Source organism: Phodopus roborovskii, unplaced genomic scaffold (genome assembly GCF_943737965.1).
Source record: "Phodopus roborovskii unplaced genomic scaffold, PHOROB, whole genome shotgun sequence".
Lineage (NCBI taxonomy): Eukaryota > Metazoa > Chordata > Mammalia > Rodentia > Cricetidae > Phodopus > Phodopus roborovskii.
Window position 1 is genome coordinate 13757467 of NW_026126469.1, and position 13276 is coordinate 13770742.

The window sequence follows — 13276 nt, forward strand, 5'->3', positions numbered from 1 at the left end:
GTGGCACCCTTTGGTTCTCTTTCACTCTCAGACTATTTCTGTGGGAGAATGTCCGTGCCATCCCTTTTGCTACGGTGGTTTCAGATGAGTTGTGCAGAGATGATGGTTGGAAGGCAGATACTTCTGCTTGGTTCTTTAGCACCAAGTTCAAGTCAAACCATGTCCTTACCTGAGCTCGTTTCCTTCCACCTTTTCCCATACTCTAACCTACACACCAATTGCTCGCGCTTTCCCCTCCTGACCTTTCTTTCCATTTTTAGGTTTTAATTTCCTAACTCAATAGCAGACTGAAATGAGGTAGTCAGCAGAGCTTTCTAAGTACAATGAGGTAGAGGTTGGGTGGCAAAACATTTGTCATTGTTTTTAGACACAAGGACAAACATAGCTCCCTAAGAGCAGAACTCCCATCATGGAATACTTTAAGACACAGTATTTGCTAAAACTCCCAAGTGTGGCCCCTGAATGGGATCAGAACAAACTCATAAGGTGGATGCTAGTATCCAGGGCACCAGTTACACGAAGGTTGATGTTTCTGTAGCTGCCTGAGTGTGTACTGAGTGTGTGAGTGTGTACTGAGTATGTAGCAGTCATGGAATCACAAATGAAATATTATATCTGATTATAAACAATCATAAGCTGCCAAATGTGTGATAGTATGTGTGAAGCCTTTTGCTTCACACATTGTGCACTTAAAGGGAAGAGGTAACTAATGTTTGCTACTGGACCTTATTAGTTTACTCAACAACAACAAAGCACAGGTTTTCCACTACAGACCTTCTGTTTAATGCTTTGCTCCATTGTTCTGTTCACTAGTGCCTGCATTCAAATGTAGCTACTGGAATATGCAGGTTCTGTACACCATCATCACAGCTCACATTTCTGATTACAACTTGCAACATTCAGTAATCACTACTATTTTTCCCTGAACATGTAGATTAAACCAACACTTTCTTAAACATATAAAAAATAAAATGCAGGAGCTGATGTTATTTGTAAAGGTGACAATTATGAAAAGCCAGAGGTGCTTGGTTCCACATTGTGGATACCATCCTGCTATATCCCCATCATTATAACAAACACGGAGTACTTCTATAAGCCTGCATTTCAGTGTATGTGCATTCTTATACTTGTAAAACTTCAAGCAAGAAAAATTAACAGATGAACAAATTTAAAACTTTAAAATGTTGCCAATTTATAATTCTGTAACTCTTGTTAACATTTTATACATGTGTGCATGTACACACACTTGCCTGAGCACGCACACACACCCTGACACTCATGGTATGAAGAGTGTGTGAGGTCTCAAGTTGGAAGATATCATGTGGATTGGAGAAAATTACTTAATTCTTCTAAAAGTAAGTTTCCTCCCAATTAAAATGGGGATAATAGCTATCAGCTTGTGTATACCAAGGTCTTGGTGACTATCAAATGATAATCCAGTTAACTCAACAGGTTGAAACTACAGTGCTAAGCAAAGAGGACAAGGCTGCAGAGCTGTGGCCCATTGACCCCTTTAACATCACTACCCAAGTCTTTACAGATGAGAAGAAAACTGGGACTGGTGGTGGTGGTTTGGGGATCTCTGACAGTCACCACTGTCATGAAATAGGCTGCTGGACATTCACACAGGGCCATTGCCATTGTCAGTGACAAATTCTCTATCCAAATGGAGGAAGTTGACCCTATGTTTTGAATGAAACTCAGAATCACTGTCTTCTATCAGTTTCTATGAAATAGGACTAATAATTTTTTATTACTTAAAATTTATCAAATCTTCTTTGGCCTTCTCTAATTTCCAAGGAATGGAAAGATTAGATTGTTCTGTAAGTTAATGTACCATTAAAAATATCCAGCTCTCTTAAAAGCAGATCATAGAAAGGCTTGGGCAATTAGCATGAAGCAATTTCACACCTTAATTACTGTCACATGGAATCTCTTTGGAAATGTGGGAATGAGTTAAACACTGGTTTGGAGGTAACAGGTCATAGGGAAGCCCCCAATATGCTGAATTGTTACAATGTTGGGAAACTACAAACAAAAGAAAATTTATGTCTTTATCTGAAAGGAGAGCAGGAGCAATTTTCAGGTATGAAAGGAGACAGAAGCAGGTGAAGAATGTGTTGGAAAGAGGTGGGGATGTTTCATTAAAGATTCACTCCAGAGACTAGCAAAAATCTGCTGTGAAGAGTTACAGTGGAAAGGGACACTCAAAGGAAGAAGGGAAGAAGACAGAGGGTGGAACAGGAAGAAGGGAGGGAGAGACAAAGAGAATCAGAGAGCCAGTGCGAATATCCTTTCTGCAATATGCTGTGCCAGGAAAGGTTGGGGAATCCATCTTTCTGTATTTATCTTTAGTATGGTTCACCCCAAAGAGACTCTTTGCACATGAACCATTTAGTTCTTCTTCCAGATGATTTAAATATATATGCACATATGTATATAAACTTATTTATATATACATACATCAAAATAAGTTGTGGTTTTCATTTTTGTGGTTGGAGCTTCACAACCTTAGAAGCCCAGTGTGCCCTTCTCTTTGGTGACTCACTGTGTAAGCTGTGGGAGGGAATCTCTGCTCTATGACACTGAGATATTTTTCATCAAATGTCCTGTCTCTTAGTATTTCTTCCAGACAAAAGACAATAAGACAATGACAACATACATGCCTTTTGCTTTAAACCTGGAAAAATTTGAGACACTGAACCTTCTTACAGTGGCTAACCCTCATTTTACTTCTATGATGCTGATGGAATTTATAATTGACTTCATTCTCAAAGATTGTCAAGGAGAAAATCATTTTCTCAATATTACTTAGCAAAGTATTACCAAGGGTAATCAGAACCAAACTGTCTCATTCTTGGTTACTTGGTATTTCTTAGGTTACACATATTTTTGCGATCAAGTTAGTAAAATAATTGGCAAGACACCTGCCAACTCCATGTAATAATTAACCTAGCACTAAAACATACCTATCTTAGTAACTGTGGCGAATTTTAAATTGTAACATGGATAGTTAAGTTCAATGTGTCTGTGACGGAAAGTTCCTGAAAGGATCTGAACTTCACTGGACCTTCTACAAGGCTGGTGAGTTGAACAGAACTCCCAGTGAGTGTGGAAGAATTACAGCCTATTTACAATTTCCCTTGGTGCATCTTTAACCCCATTAATAGCCATTTTTGATCCCTCATGTTTGATTTGACATTCTCATGACTATCAGGTGAAACTTTTTGGAATGCATTAACTTATGAAAACCGTGTTGGTTACTAACCAAAGACTGTGTTGTAAAAGAGCATCTGAGTCTATAGCAGAGATGTCTGTGTTTGCTTTATGTCTCTACCATCTCATTTCAAAAGTTACGACTCTCTTTGTTCTTTAACAAACTCTTACCACATTGGAATATGGAATTTAAAGTAACTTAAATCCGTGATCCTGGGCCATGGTCACTCACATTTGGTTCAAGAATAAACTCTCCCTTATCTATTTTGAGGTTAGAGTTGTCTTTGCATATATAGTGTCAGAGGAAAAATTTACTCAACTTCACTCTCTGCAGTGATCATAATAATCTAAATAAACTTAAGCTGCCTGTGACCAGACTTGATCAAAATATGCTGAGTAATTCAACACCAAATTCAGTTCACAACACCTAGCCTCAATTGGTGACCATCAGAGCCATTAAGACAGCTTTAAAAGCTGAAAATACCTAGGACATATCCAGATCTCATGAGATTATTTTGGAGGATTAGTGACTTTTAACAATACTTCAAATAGTTAGGATACTGTTGTTTGAGATGCCACAATCAATGCTTTTCTGCTGGGTCTTAAAAATTACATAACTAACAAAGAAAACTGATAACAAGTAATTGCCCCACAGTGAACAGAGAGTAAAGACACATTTTTAATGCTCTTTTCCTGTCAAAAAAAGTAATTGTTAGCAGTGTGCTAGTACTCCTAATTCAAAACTTAGTACTTTTATGGGATGGTTTTCAATCAATAAATACTTTGGTAACATCTTTCTTTCTCCAGTAGTCAGCCCTGGAAATGTAAAGTTTTTGGATAACATGTGTGTGTGTGTGTGTGCACACGCGCGCGTGTGTGTGTGTGCACACACACACACACACACAACTTTTCAGGGTGAATAATTTGATTATAATTACTCGGCCACCTGCAAGAGCTGAGTAATGAGCTTTTGAAGGAGAAGGGAGGAGAAAATGAGGTGTTTGTATCTTTTTCTTTTTCAAAGTCTTTTGCCTTCTGATACTGGAGGGGGAAGTCACTTGAGACAGTTTAAATCTGGGGTGTCACTTCTCAGCAGTGGAATAATGCTCCAAGAATCAGGGAGCCTGTTCTGTTGTTGTAAATTCTAGAGACGATCCAAGTAAGTAGAGGCTTCTGTGCAGTGTACATAGCATTGGGCTTAAATACCAAGTCAATCCATCTAGGAGATGTGTCTGCAACCCCTCATTAACACATAGAGTGAAGGACTGAAGGGAAATGGGCAAGTGGGTAATTATTATCAAGTTATCTGTTTAAGAATTACAGATCCTTTAGCAGGATAAACTTAATTTTAGGAATCTTGACATTCAAATGAAATCAACACAGGAATAGGATAAAGGCAAAGATGTTTGAAGAAAGCAAAAACAATCACAACACTAAAATAACACATTTGGCTTTCTACCACCTAGGGCTAATCGACTTCACAAAAGAACAGCCCACTCATCATGTAGTGTGGGGAGCTGCCAGGGTGGTGATGGCGTAAGCAGTGGGTTTACAGATTTATAAAGATTTTCTTGAACATTAAAAATAAAACACCCAGCAACTGAGTGTTTAAACAGCTATATGCCTGATAGCTTGCAGTGTTATTGTTTGACATTTCTTTTCTAGAAGTATCTTCCAAGTATATGCTTTATAATTAGACCACAGAGAGATCATTAAAAAATAAAACCCTTCTTTCAAAATACAGTTTATGTTTAGACTACCTTTCATCTTAGGTTTTCACTCAGAAGAAATAGACAAGTAAATAACAAATTGCCAGTGATAGGAATAGCTCATAAAACTACTTTGTTCATTCACTAATTTAATAAAGGGAATGGGTCTAGAGTATTTTATATGTAAATCTAATGCAAGGTTCCATCAGAGTTTGTGGTTTTACACTAAAGTACTTACAAGAAGTGTCACATATCCTGTCATAAGTAGATGTGTGAATGCCAAAAATAAAAACAATTATAAATTTTTGTGTGTGTGTGTCGAGGGTTGGGGAAACTATACAATTTCATTGTCAAAAATATTAAAAAATAATGTATCCCCCCTTTACAATAGCCACAAGCAACATAAAGTATCTTGGTGTAACGCTTACCAAACAAGTAAAAGATCTATATAATAAGAACTTTGTGACTCTAAAGAAAGAAATTAAAGAAGATACCAGAAAATGGAAAGACCTCCCATGCTCTTGGATAGGTAGGATAAACATAGTAAAAATGGCAATCTTACCAAAAGCAATCTACAGATTCAATGCAATCCCCATTAAAATCCCACCACAATTCTTCACCGACCTTGAAAGGATAATAATTAACTTTATATGGAAAAACAAAAGACCCAGGATAGCCAAAACAACCCTATACAATAAAAGAACATCAGGAGGCATCACCATTCCTGACTTTAAGCTCTACTACAGAGCTATAGTTCTGAAAACAGCCTGGTATTGGCATAAAAATAGACAGGTAGACCAATGGAATCGAATTGAAAATCCTGATATTAATCCACGCACCTATGAACACCTGATTTTCGACAAAACAGCTAAAATGATACAATGGGGCAAAGACAGCATCTTCAACAAATGGTGCTGGCACAATTGGATGAGGGTGTGTAGAAGACTGCAGATAGACCCATGTCTGTCGCCATGCACAAAACTCAAGTCCAAATGGATCAAAGACCTCAACATCAATCCAGCCACATTGAACCTCTTAGAAGAGAAAGTAGGAGGTACCCTTGAACAAATTGGTATAGGAGACCGCTTCTTGAACATAACTCCAGGGGCACAGACACTGAAAGAAACAATTAATAAATGGGACCTCTTCAAACTTAGAAGCTTCTGTAAGGCAAAGGACACAGTTGACAAGACCAAACGGCAGCCCACTGACTGGGAAAAGATTTTCACTAATCCTATATCCGACAAAGGGCTGATCTCCAAAATATACAAAGAACTCAAGAAACTAGTCAACAAAACACCAAATAACCCTATTAAAAAATGGGGTACAGAACTGAAGAAAGAATTCTCAATGGAGGAAATCAAAAAGGCTGAAAGACACTTAAGAAAATGCTCCACATCCTTAGCTATCAGGGAAATGCAAATCAAAACAACTTTGAGATACCATCTTACCCCTGCCAGAATGGCTAAAATTAGAAACACCAGTGATGACTTATGTTGGAGAGGATGTGGAGAAAGTGGAACACTCCTCCACTGCTGGTGGGAGTGCAAACTCATACAGCCACTTTGGAGATCAGTATGGCGGTTCCTCAGGAAAATGGGAATTAGTTTACCACAGGACCCGGCAATCCCCCTCTTAGGCATATACCCAAAGGATTCACATCAATGCAACAAAGACATCTGTTCAACTATGTTCATAGCAGCACTATTTGTAATAGCAAGAACCTGGAAGCAACCTAGATGCCCTTCAATTGAAGAATGGTTAATGAAGATGTGGCACATCTACACAATGGAATACTACTCTGCAGAAAAAAATAATGGTATCTTGAAATTCGCAGGCAAGTGGATGGCACTTGAAGAAACCATCCTGAATGAGGTAACCCAGTCACAAAAAGAGGAACACAGTATGTACTCACTCATATATGGATTTTAGACCTAGATCAAATGATCACCAACCTATAATTCACATCACCAGAGGAACTAGGATACAAGTTGTATTCTAAGAGATTCATATAAAGTCCCTCACAGAACTGGGAAGGGACAAGTCCCCCAGACCTCAGGTATAGTGGGGGAGGACAGCTAATGGAGAGAGAAGTAGGAGAAAATGAGAGGGAGGAGAGGAAGGCATGTGCGACTAGGAGGATTGAGCCTGGTTAGGAATGGAAAATAGGAAAGAGAGAGAGAGACAGAGACAGAGAGAGAGAACATAAAAGAGGGAGCCAATATTGGTTTGAAGATAAAGTTGAACACAAAGAAAGGTCGAGGGAACTACAAGACTGCTCCCAACTAACAATCTCAGCTTCCGTGGAAAGGCTATCATAAATGCCCTTCCCGGAGAGTGAGATCAACAACTAACTTCTCCATGGAGTCCTCAACTAATGCCTGTTGAAAACAGGAGCAAACACCCATACATAAACACTGAGTCAAACTAGAACCCAGAAGCAGATGGAGAGGACAAGACCATGCGGTAGAAGTACATAGAGACAGCTTACCTGAACAAGGAGGAGCTAAGGGCCACTAGACTGATAGCTGGGAAGCCAACAGGGGTCTGACTCGGACTCCCCTGAATATGGGTCTCAGCCAGAAGGTCTGAGCAGTCTAAGAGACCTCAGACAGTGGAGCCAGGATGTATCCCTGGTGCACAAAAGGACTTTGCAAACATATCCCCCATGGAGGGATAACTGCCTTATTCTAGAGATAGGAGAGAAGCCCTAGTCCCTACTTCACAGGACCTGTCAGATCTACATGACCCCAACTGGATGGCATTCCCCTACATATTGTATTGTGGTGGGGGGTTGGGAGGGGAGGGTGTTTAGAGTGCATGGGAGAGGGTAGAGAGGGCAAAAGGGAGGGAAGGAGGGAGGGAGGGCTTGGGGGGAGGGAGGGAGGGAGGGAGAGGGAACTGGGATCGACATGTAAAATAATAATAATAAAAAAAAAACGCTTTGACTCCAAAATTTAAGTTGAAGAACAAGTTACTGGGGAAAAGTATTTCTATTTTTGTTTCCACAGAAAATGAAAAGATGTGGATTCCTTCCAGACTAATGTGGTTTGATCACACCAGACCGCCTGAAACAGAGTACAAGCTGATCCTACATTCCAAACAGCTGGACAAAACAGCCCTACAGACTACAGCTAGGATATCTGAATCTTCTTCGAATCCCCCAAGACAGCGCCCCTTACCAGCAGGAAGTAGTTTGGAAAGAACGACGCCCAAATTCCCAAATATTGTGTATAAATGTTTGTTTTCATTTAATTGGACTTTGTTATATAAAATTAAATAAAAAATACTCTATATGCAAAAAAAAAAAAAAAATAATGTATCCCAAATTAGTTTACATAGTGGGAAATTAAGAGCATTAAAATAGTAAGTATATAATTATTTTATATATTATGTAAGTATATAACAATTGTTTATCTCCTTGTTGAATTTGTCTCTTTCTTTACCTCTTCATATAGTTTTTCTCAAGGTATATTTTATCTGATGTAAGTATAGGTGCTTCTGTCTGCCACTGTTTTCCTTTAGCATGGAATGTCTTTTTCTGTCTGTTCATTGTATCTATATATACTAGGGAAGGGCAGTTCCTGTGGGGAGCAAACTGTAGGATTGGGTGACTCACTGAGTTATTTATTTCTAAGATTATTGGATTTCCATGTTTTTTAATCCATTCAGACTCTGTCTTACTAGTTTTTGAAATAAATTTTCTTTTTAATTTTTATTAATATGTTTAAAAAAATAAAAGGGACAAAGGCAATGTATTCTTAACTATTTTTTAACTCAGTTTGAGCATTGTACTCCATTAATAGTTCCAGGCACTCATCTTCAATATGTATTTCTATATCACTTCATAAACAGTTGTCTTAATTCTGCTGAGTTTAAAACCAGCTTACTGTGTGATTTTTATCATGGTCTGTAGTGGTACAAATGAGAGATAGGCCCCATAGTTTCAAACATTTGGACACCTGGTCTGCAGTTGGTGATGGTGTTTGGGTGCAGTCTTACTGAAGGAAGAATGTGAAGGAAGGATTTGCTCTCTTCTGCTTTCTGTTTGCAAGATGGGAGTTTTCAGCCTATTGTATCTGCTGTCTGCTGCCATGCTGTCACCACCATGATGGACTCTAACTTTCAAGAACCACAAATCAAAATAAACTCTTTCTTCTGTAAATTGCCTTGCTCATGGTGACTTATCACAGCAACAGAAAAATGACTAACACATGGTACAGCATTTCTGCATCACCATCTCATCATCACTAACTTCTCTGGGTAGCTGGATATTCATAGCTTATTCCCAATGGCAGGGAAGAATAATTTAGGGTCAGGTGCTTATCCACCGGCACTGGGCTTGCTGAATTGTAATCTCACAGTTGTATTTTTCTAGACTTGTAATCTTGAACACTTTACATAATTAGTTTAAATATTACTCATCTCATTTATAAAATAAGAATAACCTAAGACTATTGTGATTCTTTTAAATAGAGATAATATACACAACATGTCTAGTGACTATTAAATTGATATAGTGCAACAATAGCTTGAAAACCCAGCAGGAAGGAAAAAGTTTGCATACACAGGAAAAAAAAAAATACATTTAACGTGACTGACCTCAAATAACTTTCTTACTAATAGAAACCCAATGTTATAAAATATAGCTGCTTAAAGAATTGATGGCAAACTGTTCAAATTTTGCACATTGACTACTATAACAATATTTATAAGCATAAAGGACCTGACCAATTTCTGTTTATCAAGTAATTTTTTGTTTTGTTTTTCAATACAGGGTTTTTCTGTGCAACAACCCTAGCTGTCCTGGAACTTGCTCTGTAGAGCAGGCTGGCCTTTAAGTCACAGAGAACTGCCTGCCTCTGCTTCCTGAGTGCTGGGATTAAAGGCATGTACCACCACATGGAAATCAAGTTTAAGAGCATGAATCTCTGCCAAGGATCTGCAAGGAGTTTTATTTCTACACTGTGTTATATACCAGGAGAAGGAAAGGAGATGCAATCATTAGTAGACATGTTCAAGAGTCCTGTTGCCTAATAATTCTACACAGCTTTCTGACTTTAGACCAACCTGAAGTTCATGGAAGTTCAGCACTTGACTGTTTGAGGCAGAGTGCTTTGGTGTGAATGCCTGTTATGTTACCCATTGATTCCAAGACTCAGGACTAATTGCACATTGGTTTCTTCGCTTCAACTCCAACATTTGTGAAGCAAATTACACTAGAACCTACTTCATAAAAATGAGAAAATAATTGAGGCATACAACACCACCTAGGGTACACACCTCTAATCCCAGCACTCGGGAGGCAGAGGCAGGTGAATCTCTGTGAGTTTGAGGCAAGCCTGGTCTATAAGAACTAGTTTCAGGACAGCCTCCAAAACCACAGAGAAACCATGTCTTGAAAAACAAAACAAAACAAACAAACAAAAATAAATAAAACACAACCTATAAGAAGAAAGAATCATAAAACCTGACTGATATTGTTGATTAGATACACTTTGGTTTTTAAGAAAAATGGCAAATACATCATCGACAGGGAATTAAATGGTCCTTGATGGGAAAGCAGCTAAGTTTCCATCTTCAAAACTGAGTTTCATCGTATTTTTATTATTTTACACCTGAATGTTCTTCCCTATAAATGAACCATGAAAAAGGACTTTGGAATTAAATTCTAGTATTAGTGATTCTGATTTAAAAAACAGATGCTATTTTCATTCCAGTATAAAAGGAGAAATCTTCATAATTCAACAATAAAAGCAAAACTAAAACAAACAACTAAAATGATGCTAGTAAGGGAACCCGAGACACTCTAAAATGAAGAAGATGCAATCCAGAAGCAGAAACTGATGTCTCAGTGCCCACTCTAACATGTCCTCCCAGACCTGAATATATATTTAGTATGAAGCCATCCCCCAAAAGGCTATATGTTCCTCTTCTCTGTACCTAATGCCACTGAGGTGTTAAAATTGTGTGGCAGCTATGCTGACACAATAAACATTGCATAGATTTTCAATTCCTTCTTCTAGGTCCTCCTTGCCCTATGATCCTGGTAGTGATGCTGGCAGGACCACACACAGTGCATGTAGTTTTGACAAGAGTGCAATGCACAGGTCTGGGCAAACACTCCATACAGAGCTACATTTTGTGCATCATTCTGTCTGCACTGTGGAGATGAAGGGAATCACAGCAAGACACTAAGATGGAAGATGTGAAGGAGTCAAGCAGCCAAGGTCCCTGATTTGGGACACCGCAGCACCACTTCTGGAGAGCTCACCTCCAGATTTAGTTTCTGGGAGAACTAGCATGACTAATCTGCAATGGACATGTATTGTGTGAGGCCAATCTTAATTGTAGTTTATAGCACTGTAAGAGTCTTCTTGTACCTTCCCTTATTTATACAAAATGCAGCAATAAGCAGAACACTGAAGTACATCTGGGACTCTGAGCACAGTCATCCCACGCATTTCTTTTTGACATGTACATAAGGCCATCCACCCCAAGAGGAAACTCAACCAACCAGAGTACAGGAAGCAGCCCCAATTAAGGAGGCAGATGATAGATGTTTCCTTTGGGGCAATGGAGTGGGAGGGGTTCCATAGGACTCCACTATCTATATGAAGAATAAATAAAACTCATAGATTTTTTAAAAGTATTCTTCTACTCTACCAAAGTTTGCTAATGGTCTTGTACTACTGTTGCAAAAATGAATACATCAGCTTAAATGTTAAAAATGATACAGGAGCTGAAAGTGTTATTTGCTAAAGCATTCCAAAGAATGAGTATATTTCCTATAGCAGTATTATCTACCTCTTAGAGATCTTCTACTCAGCCCTAAAAAGCAGGCCTTTAACTGCAGTGTATACGGAAAGGTTTTGTCTGGGAGATTCTTCCTTGTCCCCGTTTATATGAGTCTAACCTAGTCCTCAATGATATATTCCTTTCTGTGGAAATGACCATCCTTTTTCTAATTCCCAATATTAATTCTACAACAAGAAATGCACTATGTTTTCCACTACACTGTTGCCACTAGCGACCACATTTCATACCTCTAAGAATATATCCTCTGGAAAATAGTTTTTTCATGTACTTTGTTCCTGTTCATGTTCACTTATTCATCTGAGAACTGATCAAATATCTCCTTATGGCATGCTAAATAGTGCACATGGCAAAAGATAGATGTGACAAAAAAAAAAAAAAAAAAAAAAAAAAGGGCGGGAAATATACTCCATTCATTCAGAGAATGAGTTAACCATGAATGGACAGAGACAGCGGGACAATAGGCATGCCTAGAACAACATGATCAGCAGAAAAACATATAGGAGTTACAAGAAATAGTGCTTAATTCTTCCGGTAAAGAAGTCAGAGAAAAATAATAGCAGAAGTATGGGCTCTTAAATTCCTTTTTTTGCAAAGGTTAATAAGCAGAAGTTGGAGGAAAATTAGGGCCGGTGTGAAAGAAAGCAGGATGCCAACCACAGTATAAACTCAGTTTTGCATGACTGAAGACTTGTGATGGGAGAAAAGACTCAAGAGGCATTAGGGATAATGACAGTCACCTTCCACCCAGCATTCTGAACATAATATAATATGAGCTAGGTTGTGACGTGACTGACTGCTACAGTCAGCTGTAGTCACACTTACTGAATGTACACTGGGCAGCTGGCATTGTGCACACTCTCCAATTGACCACATCTATGACATTTACAAGTCAAACTGAGTCAGAGCTGCAATGTACTGTCTCCATGGCTCCATTTCTTCAGAAAAGAAGACTAAGCTGTGGTTTAAGCTAGCATAATGGTTTCCAGAATGTAATGTTATATTGTAAGTGTCAATATATAATCATTCTTTGGTCTGCATTGCAAATATGGTCATTCAACATTCTAAGTAGAGAACTTTTGAGGAAAAAAAATAGTTTCCCTCAAAAGGATTTCCCTGCTTAATTTGAAACAAGTCAATACTATTTTAAGTGGTGAAATGAGGACAACTTTTAGGCTCAGATGGGAAGGGAAATACTGCAGATCAAATAAAATAACACACTATTGTTCCTTACAAATATGAGAAAACTGATAGACGATGTTATTATATTTCCTCATGGGGATGAAGAAATCAGCATCACACACATGTACAAAATTACTTGGAAAAAATTAATAGTAATAAATTGTATCAGTATTTTCAGAGGTATTATAAAAGAGGGAATAGGGTTCAGTAAGGAAGTGGTTGGTAACTGACACTAATTTTCTACATTCAGGAATTTTCTAGCTTCCATATACAAGTACATTTTTTTTCTAAGTATCACATATTTGTAAGAGTTCTCTACTCTGCTTTTCTCTTTGCTAGGAAAGTTCCTATTA

At 38.2% G+C, this 13276-nt stretch overlaps 1 protein-coding gene across 2 annotated transcripts in view; it reads right to left on the reverse strand.

Annotated features, from left to right (window-relative positions):
• Fgf12 (fibroblast growth factor 12) overlaps positions 1-13276 on the reverse strand; it is a 354306-nt gene that overhangs the window by 8156 nt on the left and 332874 nt on the right. The window lies entirely within an intron of this gene.